Source organism: Cucurbita pepo, chromosome 16 (genome assembly GCF_057944985.1).
Source record: "Cucurbita pepo subsp. pepo isolate OVF chromosome 16, ASM5794498v1, whole genome shotgun sequence".
Lineage (NCBI taxonomy): Eukaryota > Viridiplantae > Streptophyta > Magnoliopsida > Cucurbitales > Cucurbitaceae > Cucurbita > Cucurbita pepo.
In genome coordinates, this window is record NC_141813.1 from 2,763,593 (window position 1) to 2,781,572 (window position 17,980).

General features: G+C 36.4%; 4 non-coding genes across 4 annotated transcripts; all 4 read left to right on the top strand.

Annotated features, from left to right (window-relative positions):
* Positions 1–12,652: 12,652 nt before the first annotated feature.
* Positions 12,653–12,734, top strand: TRNAC-ACA (transfer RNA cysteine (anticodon ACA)). Its single transcript has one exon. It is a non-coding gene; the product is annotated as a tRNA-Cys (tRNA).
* A 1,146-nt stretch (positions 12,735–13,880) lies between these two features.
* Positions 13,881–13,962, top strand: TRNAS-GCU (transfer RNA serine (anticodon GCU)). Its single transcript has one exon. It is a non-coding gene; the product is annotated as a tRNA-Ser (tRNA).
* Positions 13,963–14,611: 649 nt separating this feature from the next.
* Positions 14,612–14,693, top strand: TRNAS-GCU (transfer RNA serine (anticodon GCU)). Its single transcript has one exon. It is a non-coding gene; the product is annotated as a tRNA-Ser (tRNA).
* A 641-nt stretch (positions 14,694–15,334) lies between these two features.
* On the top strand, positions 15,335–15,416 carry TRNAS-GCU (transfer RNA serine (anticodon GCU)). Its single transcript has one exon. It is a non-coding gene; the product is annotated as a tRNA-Ser (tRNA).
* The last annotated feature ends 2,564 nt before the right edge of the window (positions 15,417–17,980 follow it).

Below are 17,980 nucleotides of genomic sequence, written 5' to 3' on the forward strand. Positions count from 1 at the left end.
TAAAAGGCTCACACAAGAGTAATGAAGAGATTATACGTAAGTGTATGCACCTGTGGCCAGAATAGATACTGTTAGAACAATAATTGTTTTTGTAGCCTAAAAGGGCCAGAAACTCTATCGGTTAGATGTCAAATCAACTTTTTGGCGAGTTAAAAGAAGATATTTTTGTTAAACAACCAAAATGTTAATTCCAAATGGGAAGTGAGGAGATGGTGTACAAACTCCAAAAGGCTCTCTGTGGATTAAAACAATCACCTAGAACATACGTTTAGTCGAAAAGAATCATACTTTATCAAGAAAGGATTCAAAAGCAGTTCCAATGAGCAGACACTCTTCATCAAGAGGAAGGGAGGTAAAATTCTTATCTTAAGCATTTATGTTGTGATCTTTTATTTTGAAAAATTGGAGTTTAAATGTTCCATGAAGAAAGAGTTTGATATGACTGACTTAGGTCAGATGAGATTTTTCCTTGGAATAGAGGTAATACAAAGATTAGATGATATTTTTATATGTGAAAGAAAGTATGGTGCTGAAGTTTTAAATCGATTTGACATAGAAAATTACAATTCTATTTGTAATCCCATTGTTCCAGGACAGTAAATTGGCAAAGATATAAATGGTGCAAAAGTAGATTTAACTTTGTATAAACAAATAGTGGGAAGTCTGGTGTATCTCACAGTTACTCGTCCTAATCTCATGTTTGTTGTAAGTTTGATTAGTCGTCTTTTTTGCAGTAGCTAAAAGGGTTTTAAGTTACTTGAAAGGTACGGTAGATTATGCTGTATTTTATAGAAAGGGAGGAGTTAGTGATTTAATTGGATTTACTGATAGTGACTATGCCGGAGACACGGAAGATAACAAGAGTACTTTAGGCTATGCGTTTATGATGAGTCTGCAGTAGCTTAGTCTTCACGTAAGTATCCTATAGTCCCCTTATCAATCATAGACACTAAGTTTGTTGCTGCTAGTGCCTGTGCATGTCAAACTGTTTGGATGAGGAGGATACTCAAAGAGATTGGTCACTCTCAAATAGAAGGAACAAAGCTAATGTGCGATAGATAATACTTCAACTATTAAGCTATCCAAAAATTCAGTTCTACGTGGAAGTTCCAAACACATAAGAGTAAGATTTCACTTTCTTGGAGATCTTACAAAAGAAGGAATCGTTAATTTATTATTTTTTGGTCCTCGAAATCAACTTGCTGATTAGTTGACAAAACCTCTCAAGTTAGAAGCATCTCAGTGTGAAGAACTTGGTGTGTAGAGTTGACTTGAACTAATTCTTGACCGAGAAGAATAAATTCAAGGAAGAGATTATTAGAAGAATTTGATTATGTCAAATACGTTCAAATAAAGATAAAATATTAGACAAAGATCTATGTCAGGAAGGCTCCAGCAGCGATAGTCAGAGGGTCTAGACTCTAATACTCCTAGACTAAGAACGACTCGAGGAGTCAAAATAGAGCCGCCAGAAGCATGAAGTCTATGATAAGTAACCTAGTTGCCTTAGGAATCTAGTAGACCTCCTCAGCTCTCAGATATGACTAAGTGAAATTAAAAATTATGGGTTATGTGCTTAGGTGATCGATATGAATATCTCCCTAGCAGCGCCTGCATGAGAGTCAAGATTCGGGTGCTACAATTAGTATGGTTTATATGTTGGCCTTGGTTAGTACATTTTCAGTAGTCCTTGCACCCCAGGACCGTGAGCGATCTGAGGTTTAGATTTGTATAAACCTACAGTTTGGTTTAGCTAGAGAAGCTAACCCCAAACGTCCTAGAAACAATAGAAGGGATTCAACTGCCTAGATGCCACAAAATACGATTAAGTTATATTAAAGAACTTCAAAGCCACTTGGGTTACTATTGAGTGTACAGTTAGGACAAGCCTGGCGCCGTGATCCCGTTAAACTAGTCTCAGAGAGTGACTAGGGACCACACGAGTAGTTAATCAAGACACAACTCCTATTGAATGTAGAAACGAGTCAAGTAAGTTTTTTTGTTCTTAATCTCAAATTAATTAATTTTAATTAATTAATTAATGTTTTTATGATAACAAACCTACACTTAATTATTAACAATTATCAATATTTTGAATTGTGTACCGTGTAAAGTTAGGAATAACGATTTCAACCCATTTTTCAATCACTCAAATTAGAGCTAAAACGAAGAAGTTACAGTCGAAACAAAATGCCTGACCAATTAAAGTAGGACACTTAGAACTTTGGAAGAGTGACAGATGGGGGAGTTTTTAATTACTTTAGAAGCCATGTTTTATACCAACATCATATATCATTTGAATTATAAAAATAAAAAAATAATTACTCACATTATTTTTATATTATATTATTATTATTATATTTAAAATATATATATATATATATATATATATATATAATTTGGAAAAAAACATTGGTCCACCTTCCATTTCTAGCATGGATGCTCGGCCTTTAATGGTACCATTTTAAGATATGTTTTTTTATTCTATTGTGAGGAAATAGTTGTGAGTGATCAAATTGTAAATCTACTCTTTTAGATGGTTATGGTGTGTTCCTACAAAATCCAGATACTTGTAACAGTTTGATCTTGAGCCATAGAAAGAATTGAGTTTGCTTTAAACTCGTAAAAAGAGAGGAGTGTAGCGGTTGGGCTCTGATCTGAGAAAAGAGACGAGAAAGGTTTATTCAAATTCTCAAGATGCGCTTGGGGAGTGGAGTAGGTCGAGTTTAATCAAACTACTATAAAACTACGGTGTTATATTTTCTAACTCTTTCCGGTTTAATCTCGAAATTGTTATTGTGATTTATTGCATGTTCTAAGTTTTTCATAATTGCTTATTGTTATTTCTTGAACTATTTTATTGTATTAATTATCATTCCTACTTTTTTTTTTAAATCCTAATAAAAAAATTAATCACCTTAACTACTTTTATTGTTAAAAGTCTATTCACCCCTCTAGGGTTGTTATACCCATCCAACAATTGGTATAAGAGCTGCTCTTATAGATTTTTTATGTAAACTTTATTGTTAGAGCTTATGGTAGAACTACGTGTTAATAATGGTTTTTGTGGAAAACAATTAACCTCTAGGCCTCCTATTTGATGGAACAAATTATACTTATTGTAAAGCTAGAATGAAAATTTGTTTGCAATCGGTTGATTATCAATTATGGTTAAATGTTAGTAAAGACCCTTCCATTCCAATAAAAATTGTTAATAATATTGAAGAGCTTAAAATAGAGGATGGATTTGATGAGCATGATATGAAAAAGTGTTATTTTAATACTAGTGCTACAAATGTCTTTATTGTGCCCTAAGTAAGGATGAATTTAATAGAGTATCTAAGTGTTCTTTAGCTTATGAAACTTGAAAAACTCTTGAGGGAACAAATCAAGTTAAAGAAAGAAAGATTAGCCTTGAGGGAACAAATCAAGTTAAAGAAAGAAAGATTAGCATGTTAGTTTATAATTATGAACTATTTAAATGGGATGAAAATGAATATATATGTGATATGTTTACTAGATTTACTCATATTCTAAATGCTTTGAAAAATCTTGGAAAAGTATATTCTTCTTCCGAAAATGCAAGGAAAATTCTCAGGTCTCTACCTAAAAGTTGGGAAGCAAAGTGTAACGACCCAGATCCACCGTTAGCAGATATTGTCCTCTTTGGGCTTTCCCTTTCGGGCTTCCCCTCAAGGCTTTAAAACGCGTCTGCTAGGGGAAGGTTTCCACACCCTTATAAAGGGTGATTTGTTCTCCTCCCCAACCAATGTGGGACATCACACAAAGGATCTCACAAAGCTTCCTTTGGCTGAACTTGTTGTTCTCTCCTGACACATGAGATTACCATGAAGGAGCACGTGATAGAGGAATCCAAAAAGAAGAAAAGAATAGCCCTAAAGTCCATCACATTGGAAGTTGACTCCGACGATGAGTATCCCCTGATGAAGATGATGTTGTCTATTTCACACATAAGTATAAAAAAATTCATCAAAAGGAGAAACAATTTAAGAAACATTTCACCAACCAAAAAGAGTCAAAAGGTGAAAAGAGGAAAATTTATAAGATAATATGCTATGAATGAAAAAAGTCGGGTCATATAAGAACGGATTGTCCTCTCCTCAAATCATCTAAGAAATCCAAGGAAAAAGCAATGAGGGCTACTTGGGATGATTGTGATGAAAGTGCATGTGGTGAAAAAGTAGCAAATTTTTGCTTCATGGCTCATAGTGACAAAGAGGATGAACAAGATGATGAGGTTGTTTGAAAGCCTCCAAGAAAAACAAGTGGTACTTGGATAGTGGTTGTTCAAGACACATGACGGGAAATCAATCCAAGTTTGTGAATTTTTCCAAGAAGGATGGTGGCTTAGTAACCTTTGGTGATAACAAGGAAGGTAAAATAATTGGTGAGGGTACTGTAGCTAATGACACTTGTACTCTTATTGAAAATGTACTTCAAACTGATGGTTCAAAGCATGACTTACTAAGCATTAGTCAATTATGTGATAAAGGTTTTAGAGTTATATTTGATCAAAATAATTGCATAATTGAAAATGTTAATATAAAAGTTTTGTTCATTGGAAATAGAGATAACAATGTATAAACTAATGGTTTAAATTATTGTCCTACAAGATAAATGTCTTTCGGTTTTGCACGATAACTCTTGGCTATGGCATAGAAGATTTGGACATGCTAGTATGTACTTGATTTCAAATATCTAAAAAAAATTCATTAATTAGAGGTCTTCCTCCATTTAAATTTGAAAAAGATAAAATTTGTGATAAACAAGTTAGGTTTCAAATCTAAAATGTGATTTGTACTAGACCTCTTCAACTATTACATAGACTTATTGGCCCTCCTAAAATAGCTACCTAGGGAGGGAATTATATGCTAGTTGATGATTTTTCGAGATTTACATGGTTTTGATGATAAAACATAAGAATGATTATTTAAAAAAATTTGCTGTAAAAAGAGTTCAAAATGATTATTTTTTTTTTTAATTACTAAAATTAGGAGGGACCATGTAAGAGAATTTGATAGTGTAGCATTTGTGAACATGGTTTTTCTCATGACTTCCTCAACAAAATGGTGTGGCTGGAAGGAGCAATGGTACTTTACAAGAATTTGCTAAATTAATGTAATAATATTTCTAATAAGTATGAGATTCAAACTCTCACTGGAAATCCCATGTACTTAGCAGGCACACGCGCTAACCACTTGTCCAAAGCGACTTTTTTTTTTTTTTTAAGGAATGAATCTTGAAGAGACACTAGGGACAACAACGGTGAACGATTAATGAGGAATAAATTAGAAATTCGAGACCTACATGGTAGCTTAGAGCGCAATAAAGGGTAAGCCAGAACTTTCTATAGACCAAAGGAAAGTCGTGGAAACCTAGTAGAAGAAGGAAGCGATGAGGGCCTACAAGTAAATTGGTTACTAAGTATATTTTTATACTTACACGTTTCTCCTTTTTTTAGATGCTTGGGAGCTCTACTATCACAGAGGGATGTCGACCCGGAATGTATGTTAGTTGTATTCGACCTGGGACATCAATTAGTTTTATAAAAATTAATCGTAGTTGAATTCTTTTATATCCCAAGCCCTTTTTCCGAAATTTCTTACACAGGTGTTGTATGTTTTTTAAAGTGTGAAATTTTTTTCATCATCCCAAATCCATGGTTGGAGTGGGAAACGAAGCATTGGGTGAAAGTGGACAATATCTTTTAGCGGTGAACTTTGTCTAGTACAAAAAATTGAACTTTTTTCATTGCTTAAGAGATTTGAACTCTCACAGGGAAACCCTATGTACTAAGCAAGCAAACACCTTAACAACTTAACTAAAGCGACTTTTTTGTTTTAGGAATGAACCTCGAAGAGACACTAGGGACAACAAAGGTAGATGATTAATGAGGAATCAATTAGAACTTCTGGACCTAAACAGTAGCTTAGAGCGCAGTAAAGACTAAGCCCGAACTTCCAAGGTAACAAAAGGAAAGTCGTGGAAACCTAGTAGAAGAAGGAAGCGATGACGGCCTACAAGTAGGATGGTTACTAAGTATATTTTTATACTTACACCTTTCTTCTTTTCTAGTTCAGGTACTGGTCAAGGTGGGGAGATGCTCGAGAGCTCTACTATCATAGAGGGGTGTCGAATCAGAGTGTATGTTAATTGAATTCGACGTGGGACATCAATAAGTGTATAATATTTTGGGTTGATTTTGTTTCCAGTTTGTATATAACTTGAAATTTCTAACACAGGTGTTGTATGTCTTTTAAAGCGTTAAAATTTATCTTTTCCATATCTTTTAGCGATGAACTTTGGCTAGTACAAAAAAATGAACTTTTTGTCGCCTAAGAGATTCAAACTCTCGCTTGAAAATTCCATGTACTTAGTAGGGACACGCCTTAACCACTTGACCAAAGCGGCTTTTTTGTTTTCTTGGACCGAATCTCGAAAGACACTAGGGACAACAAAGGTAGATGATTAATGAGGAATCAATTAGAACTTCAGGACCTACAAGGCAGCCTAGAGCGCAGTAAAGGGTAAGCCCGAACTTCCTATAGATCAAATGAAAGTCGTGGAAACCTAGTCGAAGAAGCAAGCGATGAGGGCCTACATGTAGGGTTGTTACTAAGTATATTTTTATACTTACACCTTTCTCCTTTTCTAGTTCATGTACTGGTCAAGGTGGGGAGATGCACGGAAGCTCTACTATCACATAGGGTTATCGACCCGGAGTGTATGTTAGTTGTATTGGACATGGGACATCAATTAGTTGTATAATTTTTTTGGTTTATTTTGAATTCTTTCCTATCCCAAGCCCTTTTTTCCGTTTGTAAATATCTTGGAATTTCTGACACAGGTGTTGTATGTCTTTTAAAGTGTACAAAATGTTTTTCTTTATCCATGGGCAATGAGTTTTGATGTATTAGGGGTATCCGTCTTTATAGAAGCTTTAATTTTCGTGCTTATCCTAATTGTCGGTTTAGTTTATGCATGGTGAAAAGGAGCATTGGAATGGTCTTAGTTTTTGCTGCAAATATATCTTATTTAAAAATAAGATATGTATTGGGATATTTCCCTTGAACTCCACGAAATTTTATTAGTTATTTTTCAATAATAGTTGGAGGGAATTCTTAGAGGGTTTAAATTAATCTTTTCAGGAGAATTAGATAGTCTTCCCGAACAATCCTTTTATTTGGTAAGTAACATCGATGAAGCTACTGCGAAGGCTACGAACTTAGAAATGGAGAGAAAAGTGAGGAAATGACCTTAAATCTCAGTGTCTTGACTCCGAATCGAATTATTTGGGCTTCAGAAGTGAAAGAAATTATTTTAGTTCAATTAGTTGTATAATTTTTTTGGTTGATTTTGAATTCTTTCGTATCCCAAGCCCCTTTTTTCTGCTTGCAAATATCTTGAAATTTCTGACACAGGTGTTGTATGTCTTTTAAAGTGTGCAAAATTTATCTTTTCATCGCAGTTCGATTTCTCGAAACCTTTAAAATGGGGTCATGACAGATCCAACATCGGTTTGAGAGGTGAACGAAGTAGTCCTTATAACAAGGTAGTTGTATAATTTTTTTGGTTGATTTTGAATTCTTTCGTATCCCAAGCCCCTTTTTTTCGGTTTGTAAATATCTTGAAGTTTCTGACACAGGTGTTGTATGTCTTTTAAAGTGTGCAAAATTTATCTTTTCATCGTAGTTCGATTTCTCGAAACCTCTAAAATTGGGTCATGACAGATCCAACATCGGTTTGAGAGGTGAACGAAGCAGTCCTTGTAACAAGGTGTGAATACCTGGGCCCAAGTGGGCAACATCTTTTATTGGTTGACTAGTACAAAAAAATGAACTTTTAGTAGCTGGTAGATTCAAACTCTCATGGGAAACCCCATGTACTTGCCTTAACCACTCGGCCAAAGCAACTTTTTTTTTAAGAACGAATCTCGAAGAGGTACTAAGGACAACAAGGGTAGATGATTAGTGAGGAATCAATTAGAACTTCGAGACCCACACGGTAGCTTAGAGCGCAGTAAATGGTAATCCCAAACTTCCTACAGACCAAAGGAATGTCGTGGAAACCTAGTGGAAGGAGGAAGCAATGAGGGCCTACAAGTAGGTTGGTTACTAAGTATATTTTTATACTTACACCTTTCTCTTTTTCTAGTTCAGGTACTGGTCTGGGGAGATGCTCGGAAGCTCTACTATCACAGAGGGGTGTCGACCCGGAGTTTCCGTATGTAAATAACTTGAAATTTGCGACACAGTAAGTCTTTTAAAGTGGCTAGTACAAAAAAAATGAACTTTTCGTTGCCTAGGAGATTCAAACTCTTGCGAGGAAATTCCATGTACTTAGCATGGCACAATCCTTAACCACTCATCCAAATCAACTTTTTTGTTTTATGAACCAATCTCGAAGGGGCACGAAGGACAACAAAGGTAGATGATTAATGAGGGTTCAATTAGAACTTCGAGACCTACACGGTAGCTTAAAGCGCAATAAAGGATAAGCCTAAACTTCCTATAGACCAAAGGAAAGTCATGGAAACCTAGTAGAAGAAGGAAGCAATGATGGCCTACAAGTAGGTTGGTTACTATTTCAGATACTGGTTAAGGTGAGAAAATTCTCGGGAGCACTACTATCACAAAGGGGTGTCGACCTGGAGTGTATGTTAGTTGTATTCGACTTCGGACATCAATTAGTTGTATAATTTTTTTTTGTTGATTTTAAATTCTTTTGTATGCGAGGCCCACACCTAGCATTCCTTATAATAAGGGTGTGAATCATGAGGTATGAAGTAGAGGGAAACCAAGCGGCCCACACCTAGCATTCCTTATAATAAGGGTGTGAATCATGAGGTATGAAGTAGAGGGAAACCAAGCATTCCTTATAATAAGGGTGTGAATCATGAGGTATGAGGTAGAGGGAAACCAAGCATTCTTTATAATAAGGGTGTGAATCATGAGGTAACGGGCAAAAGCGGTCAATATCTTTTAGCGATGGCCTTTGGCTAGTAAAAAAAAAAAGACCTTTTCGTCACCTAAAAGAGTTGAACTCTCGCAATAAAACCCCATATAATTAGCAAACACACGCCTTAACCACTTAACCAAAGTGACTTTTTTGTTTTAGGAATGAATCTCGAAGAATCACTAGGTACAACAAAGGTAGATGATTAATGAGGATTCAATTAGAACTTCAAGACCTACATGGTAGCTCAGAGTACATGGTAGCTTAGAGTGCAATAAAGGGTAAGCCCGAACTTCCTATAGGCCAAAGGAAAGTCATTGAAACCTATTAGAAAAAGGAAGCGATGAGGGCCTACAAGTTCTCCTTTTCTAGTTCAAAGACTGGTCAATGTGGGGAGATGCTCAGGAGCTCTACTATCACAGAGGGGTGTCGACCCGGAGTATATGTTAGTTATATTCGACGTGGGACATCAATTAGTTGTATAATTTTTTGGTTCATTTTGAATTCTTTTGTATCCCATGCCCTTTTTTCCATTTGTAAATAACTTGAAATTTGTAACATAGGTGTTGTATGTCTTTTAAAGCGTGCAAAATTTATCTTTCTGTCGCAGTTCGATTGCTCGAAACCTCTGGGTCATGACAGATCCAACATCGGTTTGAGAGGGGAACGAAGCATTCCTTATATAGGGTGTGAATACCTCTATGAGATCGTGAGGTAATGGGCGAAAGCGGACAATATCTTTTAGCAGTGGTCTTTGGCTAGTACAAGAAAATTGAACTTTTAGTCACATGAGAGATTCGAATTCTCGAGGGGAAACCTCATGTACTTAGCAAGCACATGTCGTAACCACTCGCCCAAAGTGACATCTTTGTGTTAGGAATGAATCTCGAAGAGGCATTAGGGAAAACAAAAGTAGATGATTAATGAGGAATCAATTAGAACTTCGAGACCTACACAGTAGCTTAGAGCCCAGTAAATGGTAAGGCCGAACTTCCTATAGACAAAAGAAAAGTCGTGAAAACCAAGCAGAAGAAGGAAGTGATAAAGGACTACAAGTAGGTTGGTTACTAAGTAGGTTGGTGAATTCTAGTTTGAACATGATCGAAGGGAGGTTGTTGGTGCATCCATCAGTACCATAGAGACACGTAAGCTTGGAGGATGTGAGATGACTTCTCAAGGATTGTTCTGATGCACCACATGAGGCACAAGAACGAGGTTCTCCAGAACTTTGTGGAGTGGAAAAAATGGTGGAGAATCGAATAGAGAATAAATTTGAAAAGCTCAGATCAAAAAACGATGAAGAATACACTTATGACCCATTCCTTAAATTATGTCGAGATGAATGAGTAGTTCGACACTTTATGGTCCCTGATGAGCCACAACAAAATGGAGATATTGAGAGGATGAACCAAGACATTCATATAGAAAGTTTGATACTTGTTGTCTTAAGAAGTTTGATGCATATAATTCACTTGTGCATTGTTTACCTGTTATAGGAAAAAGAGCAAAAGCTCTGCTTGAGTATGGTCACGAGCTTCTGGAAAAAAAAAATTATGATAATTTGCATGTATTTGGTTGTCCTATCTTTTATCATGTGACAGATTCAAAGTTGGAGAAAAAAAAAAAAAAAACCCAATATTAAGAATGAGAAACAAAAGTTTTAGTGCCTAGAGTCAAAGAAGATTGTCAATATTCGGGATGTGACATTCAATGAGTCGAGAATATCTTCGAAGATGATTAAAAATAATGATGAGGCATCGAAACCTATAGAGAAGGCGGTGTTCTCTCCCAAAGTAGTTGTTCCTTATTAAGAATAATGACTCTGATACCATGTTAAGAATGAGAAGCTATGATACTATGATAAGAATAATGGCTCGATACCATGTTAAGAATGAAGCTCTGATACTATGTTAAGAATGAGAAGCTCTGATACCACATTAAGAATGAGAAACAAAAGTCCGAGAAACATAGGTGAGATCGAGCTTCTCATACTTAACACTCCTATTGGAAAACATACTAAGTAGGTAGCGGATAGTCTTGAAGACTTGGAGCAGGAGGAACAAAGCCTAAAAAATGAAATAGTAGAGGAATCTTTGTCCATCACAAGAAATAAACCACGAAGAAAAATACCAAAACCTGCAAAGTTTCATGTTACGATAGTATATGCTCTCTCTATAGTTGATAGAGTTTACAACGGATTACAAAGCTTCTATTCAAAGCTTAGATAGCTTACACTGACAAGAGGCTATCAATAACGAGATGGAGTCCATGGAAATAAATCAAACTTGGGAGTTAGTTCAACTTCAAAAAAGTAAGGAAGACTCTTCTGACATTTGTTATAAGGCTCGACTTGTGGCTAAAGGCTACGAGGGAAGAGATTAATTACTATGAGATTTTCTCACGTAAGACTTCCATTCAAATTTTGTTGGCTTTGATTGCCCAATGTAATCTTGAGCTTGCAAAATAGTCTTTTTTTTGTTTTTTTGTTTTTTTTTGTTTTTTAATGATCTAGATGAAAAAATATACGTGGCACATATAAATGGTTTTTGTATAGCTCGATGACAACATTTGGTATTCAAATTGAAGAAATTTTTGTATGGGCACAATCTCCTTGCCAACCGTATAAGAAGTATGACCACTTCAATGTAGAGTATAAGTATACTCATAGCCAATTTGATCATTGTGTGTATTTCCAGTGTCTTGATGATGGCTCGTTTATATATTTTGCTCTTGTATAATGATTACATGTTGACTGTGGAGATTGACCAGCTCAAATATCAGTTTTCTATAATATTTGAAATAAAAGATTTAGTCGAAGCAAAGATACTTGGAATGGTGATAGAGCGAGATCGACCCAGAGGTATAATTTGTTTGGCTCAATCTCAATACGTGTGCAAGGTGGGCACATGGAGGATGTTCCTTATGCGATTGTTGTTGGTGCTTTGATGTATGCTATAGTGTGCACCCAACCTTATCTAAGCATGGTAAGCCGTTATAGATAGTGTGAGACATAAACTTGTAGAAACTTTGGTCATAGTGATTGTCGTTCGTAGGTGTAGGAAAATTTATTCTCTGCAACTTACGTACATCTTTGTCTCTTTGTTTATTTTTATTTGTAGGTATGTGAGTGCGATCGATCTTACTTCCGCTACAACAAACTTTTCATATGTTATTGTGTTTGTTTAATATTAATTTAAACTTAAATTCATACCGAGCATTCTAAATTTAAAACTAAAAGACGGGTAGAATTTTATTAATTTAAACTTAGGTCACATGTTTTGAATCCATACTCCATTTGACGGTAGAATTTTATTATATTAAAAGATGAAATAATTATTTTATCCATTTTTTCCAAATTAATTTTTTTTATTAATAAAAATATCCATAACTTTTGTACTTTATTTCAAGAATAAAAGTTTCAATGATATCTTTTAATTTTTTAAAAACTTTCAAAAACACTTCTAAACTTTAAATAGTTTCGTGGGTACCTTTCAAACTTTTTAAACCATCTTCTATTAGGTTTCGAGATTTTCCTTTGCTCTATAGGAAGTTCGGACTTACCCTTTATTGTACTCTAAACTATCGTGTAGGTCTCGAAGTTCTAACTCATTCCTCATTAAACATCTACCTTCGTTGTCCGTAGTGCCTCTTTGAGATTTGTTCCTAAAACAACAAAGTTGCTTTGGCTGAGTGGTTAAGGTGTGTGCCTACAAAGTACATGGGGTTTCCCTGCAAGAGTTCAAATCTCTTAGGTGATGAAAAGTTCATTTTTTTTTTTTACTATCCAAACGCAACAGCTAAAAGATATTGTCTGCTTTGGATATTGTCCTCTTTGGCCCGTTACCTCACGAGGTATTCACACCTTTAAATATAAGGAATGTTTCGTTCCCCACTCCAACCCATCTTGGATCTGTCATGACCCAACTTTAGAGAAATGAAAAGAAAAAATTTGACAAATAGAAAAAAGGGCATGAAATACAAAAGAATTCAAAATCAACCCAAAAAATTATAAAACTAATTGATGTCCTAGGTCGAATACAACTAACGTACATAGTGCCTCTAACAATTGTGTAGGTCTCGAAGTTCTAACTGATTCCTCATTAAACATCTACCTTTTTTGTCCGTAGTGCCTCTTCGAGATTTGTTCCTAAAATAAAAAAGTTGCTTTGGTCGAGTGGTTAAAGTGTGTGCCTGCTAAGTACATGGGGTTTCCCCGCGAGAGTTCGAATCTCTCATGCGACGTAAAGTTCATATTTTTTTTTGTACTAGCCAAAGGCCACCGCTAAAAGACAATGTCCTCGTTGGCCCGTTACCTCACCAGGTATTCAGGCCCTTATTATAAGAAATGCTTCGTTCCCCTCTCCAACCCATGTTGGATGTGTCATGACCCAATTTTAATTTTTAGAGGTTTCGAGATATCGAACTGCGACAAAAAGATAAATTTTGCACACTTTAAAAGACATACAACACCTTCGTCATAAATTTCAAGTTCTTTACAAACGGAAAAAGGGCATTGTTTACAAAAAGAATTCAAAATCAACCTAAAAAATTAAACGACTAATTGATGTCCCAGGTCGAATACATCTAAAATACACACCGTGTCGACACCGTTTTGTGATAGTAGAGCTCTAGAGCATCACCCCACCTTGCCTAGTAACTGAACAAGGAAAGGAGAAAGGTGTAAGTATAAAAATCTACTTAGTAACCAACCTACTTATAGGCTGCCGTCGCTTCATTCTTCTACTGGGTTTCCACGACTTTCCTTTGGTCTATAAGAAGTTCGGGCTTACCCTTTACTGTGCTCTAACAATTGTGTAGGTCTCAAAGTTCTAACTGATTCCTCATTAAACATCTACCTTTGTTGTCCGTAGTGCGTCTACGAGATTTGTTCCTAAAATAAAAAAGTCGCTTTGGCCGAGTGGTTAAGGCGTGTGCCTGCTAAGTACATGGGGTTTCCCCGCGAGAGTTCGAATCTCTCAGGCGACGTAAAGTTCATATATTTTTTTGTACTAGCCAAAGGCCACCGCTAAAAGACATTGTCCTCGTTGGCCCACCAGGTATTCAGGCCCTTATTATAAGGAATGCTTCGTTCCCCTCTCCAACGCTTGATGTGTCATGACCCAATTTTAATTTTAGAGGTTTCGAGATATCGAACTGCGACAAAAAGATAAATTTTGCACACTTTAAAAGACATACAACACCTTCGTCATAAATTTCAAGTTCTTTACAAACGGAAAAAGGGCATTGTTTACAAAAAGAATTCAAAATCAACCTAAAAAATTAAACGACTAATTGTTGTCCCAGGTGGAATACATCTAACATACACACCGTGTCGACACCGTTTTGTGATAGTAGAGCTCTAGAGCATCACCCCACCTTGCCCAGTAACTGAACAAGGAAAGGAGAAAGGTGTAAGTCTAAAAATCTACTTAGTAACCAACCTACTTATAGGCTGCCGTCGCATCATTCTTCTACTGGGTTTCCACGACTTTCCTTTGGTCTATAAGAAGTTCGGGCTTACCCTTTACTGTGCTCTAACAATTGTGTAGGTCTCAAAGTTCTAACTGATTCCTCATTAAACATCTACCTTTGTTGTCTGTAGTGCCTCTACGAGATTTGTTCCTAAAATAAAAAAGTCGCTTTGGCCGAGTGGTTAAGGCGTGTGCCTGCTAAGTACATGGGGTTTCCCCGCGAGAGTTTGAATCTCTCAGGCGACGTTAAAGTTCATATATTTTTTTGTACTAGCCAAAGGCCACCGCTAAAAGACATTGTCCTCGTTGGCCCACCAGGTATTCAGGCCCTTATTATAAGGAATGTTTCGTTCCCCTCTCCAACGCTTGATGTGTCATGACCCAATTTTAATTTTAGAGGTTTCGAGATATCGAACTGCGACAAAAAGATAAATTTTGCACACTTTAAAAGACATACAACACCTTCGTCATAAATTTCAAGTTCTTTACAAACGGAAAAAGGGCATGGGATACAAAAAGAATTCAAAATCAACCTAAAAAATTAAACGACTAATTGATGTCCCAGGTCGAATACATCTAACATACACACCGTGTCGACACCGTTTTGTGATAGTAGAGCTCCAGAGCATCACCCCACCTTGACCAGTAACTGAACAAGGAAAGGAGAAAGGTGTAAGTATAAAAATAACCAACCTACTTGTAGGCTGCCGTCGCTTCATTTTTCTACTGGGTTTCCACGACTTTCCTTTGGTCTATAAGAAGTTCGGGCTTACCCTTTACTGTGCTCTAACAATTGTGTAGGTCTCGAAGTTCTAACTGATTCCTCATTAAACATCTACCTTTGTTGTCTGTAGTGCCTCTTCGAGATTTGATCCTAAAATAAAAAAGTCGCTTTGGCCGAGTGGTTAAGGCGTGTGCCTGCTAAGTACATGGGGTTTCCCCGCGAGTGTTCGTATCTCTCAGGCGACGTAAAGTTCATATTTCCTTGTTGGCCCGTTACCTCACCAGGTATTCAGGCCCTTATTATAAGGAATGCTTCGTTCCCCTCTCCAACCCATGTTGGATGTGTCATGACCCAATTTTAATTTAGAGGTTTCGAGATATCGAACTGCGACAAAAAGATAAATTTTGCACACTTTAAAAGACATACAACACCTTCGTCATAGGTTTCGAGATATCGAACTGCGACAAAAAGATAAATTTTGCACACTTTAAAAGACATACAACACCTTCGTCATAGGTTTCGAGATATCGAACTGCGACAAAAAGATAAATTTTGCACACTTTAAAAGACATACAACACCTTCGTCATAAATTTCAAGTTCTTTACAAACGGAAAAAGGGCATGGGATACAAAAAGAATTCAAAATCAACCTAAAAAATTAAACGACTAATTGATGTCCCAGGTCGAATACATCTAACATACACACCGTGTCGACACCGTTTTGTGATAGTAGAGCTCCAGAGAATCACCCCACCTTGACCAGTAACTGAACAAGGAAAGGAGAAAGGTGTAAGTATAAAAATCTACTTAGTAACCAACCTACTTGTAGGCTTCCGTCGCTTCATTCTTCTACTGGGTTTCCACGACTTTCCTTTGGTCTATAAGAAGTTCGGGCTTACCCTTTACTATGCTCTAACAATTGTGTAGGTCTCAAAGTTCTAACTGATTCCTCATTAAACATCTACCTTTGTTGTCCGTAGTGCCTCTTCGAGATTTGTTCCTAAAATAAAAAAGTCGCTTTGGCCGAGTGGTTAAGGCGTTTGCCTGCTAAGTACCTAGGTCACCGGTCCGTAGTGAATGACCGGTGACCTAGGTCGTGGCGCGACCTCATAAAATTATGATGAGATAATATGATGATTTCTAGTTTGAACATGATCGAAGGGAGGTTGTTGGTGCATTCATCAGTACCATAGAGACACGTAAGCTTGGAGGATGTGATCCCTGTGTCCCGACCAGCTATTAGGCTATCCGACGTGGTCCCACCTTCCGTCTTAAGAATGGGTTTATAGCACAATGACCCTATTCATGAGATCACTAAATATTCCACATAGTTGAAAACTCACACTACTGTTGGGTTTTATGTCCTAAAACTCATAGTTTGTAAACAAAAACATATTCTATTTTCAATAAAGTTATTATTGTTGTTTATTCAGTAAAGATTGTTATTGAATAAAGTGAACTTTACGATCATTAATCTAAATCCAATAAACTAAGAACACTCTGGCTATAGTATGATTACTTGAACTATATGTAGAGACATAAGAGTGGATCAAGTTCAAGTATATAGTCAACATGATCTATAGTATAAGGATAAGGCTGGGTACCTTATTCTGGGGACACTATGGATGCGGCCCACTTTTGTATATGATATAAACAATGTGATCACTAAATTGTACATGTGGAGACATGTGAGTGGGGGCGTCCTATGCAATGAGTATTGCATAAGATTGGACCATGAAGAAAACCACTCTCACTTTATAATGTCGTTTACTGTTGAGACTGATTTTCTTTTCATTCGATAACCTAGGGAACTCGGTTTTAATCCTGAGCTAACCATGAACTCCTATTTATTCGGAATTATCCTTAGATTTGCATGGGTGAGAATGACTCTAGTTCGCCGACTCAATAGGCCTCCCATTTCAGGGGTAAGACTGGGTGAATGGCTGGGGACGTGGGGTGCAAGATGGAATTCACTCCTACCCACTTTTAGGGATAGAAGAGAGGTAGTTCCCTTAAGCACTGACTCCAAGTCTTGAACAAGGGGCCCCACCCTCTCATTGGCCTGAGAGGGATTCGGTTTACTGGTTGGACCACAAACCAATTGTTCATTAGAGGATCAGTGAGACATAAGGAACAAGAAGTAACTTTAGGGGTAAAACTGTAAATTGACCCAGCTCTAGTTACGAACAAACTGTGAAGGATCGACTTACTAATCATGGTTATATCAAATGGACAGAAATATATCTATAGTGAGGGGAGTGCAACTACTAGGCTATAGTGGAGTGTCCTAGTAGTTAACGAATGTTGGTTAACAAGGTTAATGAGTTTAACCGGTTAATCTTAGATCGTTGGAGCCCATGATCTATAGGTCCATTAGGTCCCTCTGCTAGCTCATATCGGACTAAACCATAGAACAGTGTGACGAGTGAGTTCGAAGTGTTCGAATTCAAATTAGGGAATATGCGCTACATATATACGATATATTTAACCGCATTTTTGTTTTATTTACGAATTAAACAAAAAGAGAGAATCTGAGATATTTAAATAAGATTTAAATATCTTAATCAATTATGTGTCGGAATTGATTGAGATTGCATTTGAATTAATATTAAATATTAATTAAATAGTTTAATTAATCATTTAATGTTACTTTAATTTGAAATTCATTATTCAAATTAATTGTTGAATTAAAATGAAGAAAGTCAAAATGTTGACTTCATTTAATGGAAAAATCCATGTTAATGGATTTTTGAGGTGTCAAAATTTAGTTTAACCAAACTTGCATGCTTGCCAAATAAACCCCACAAGT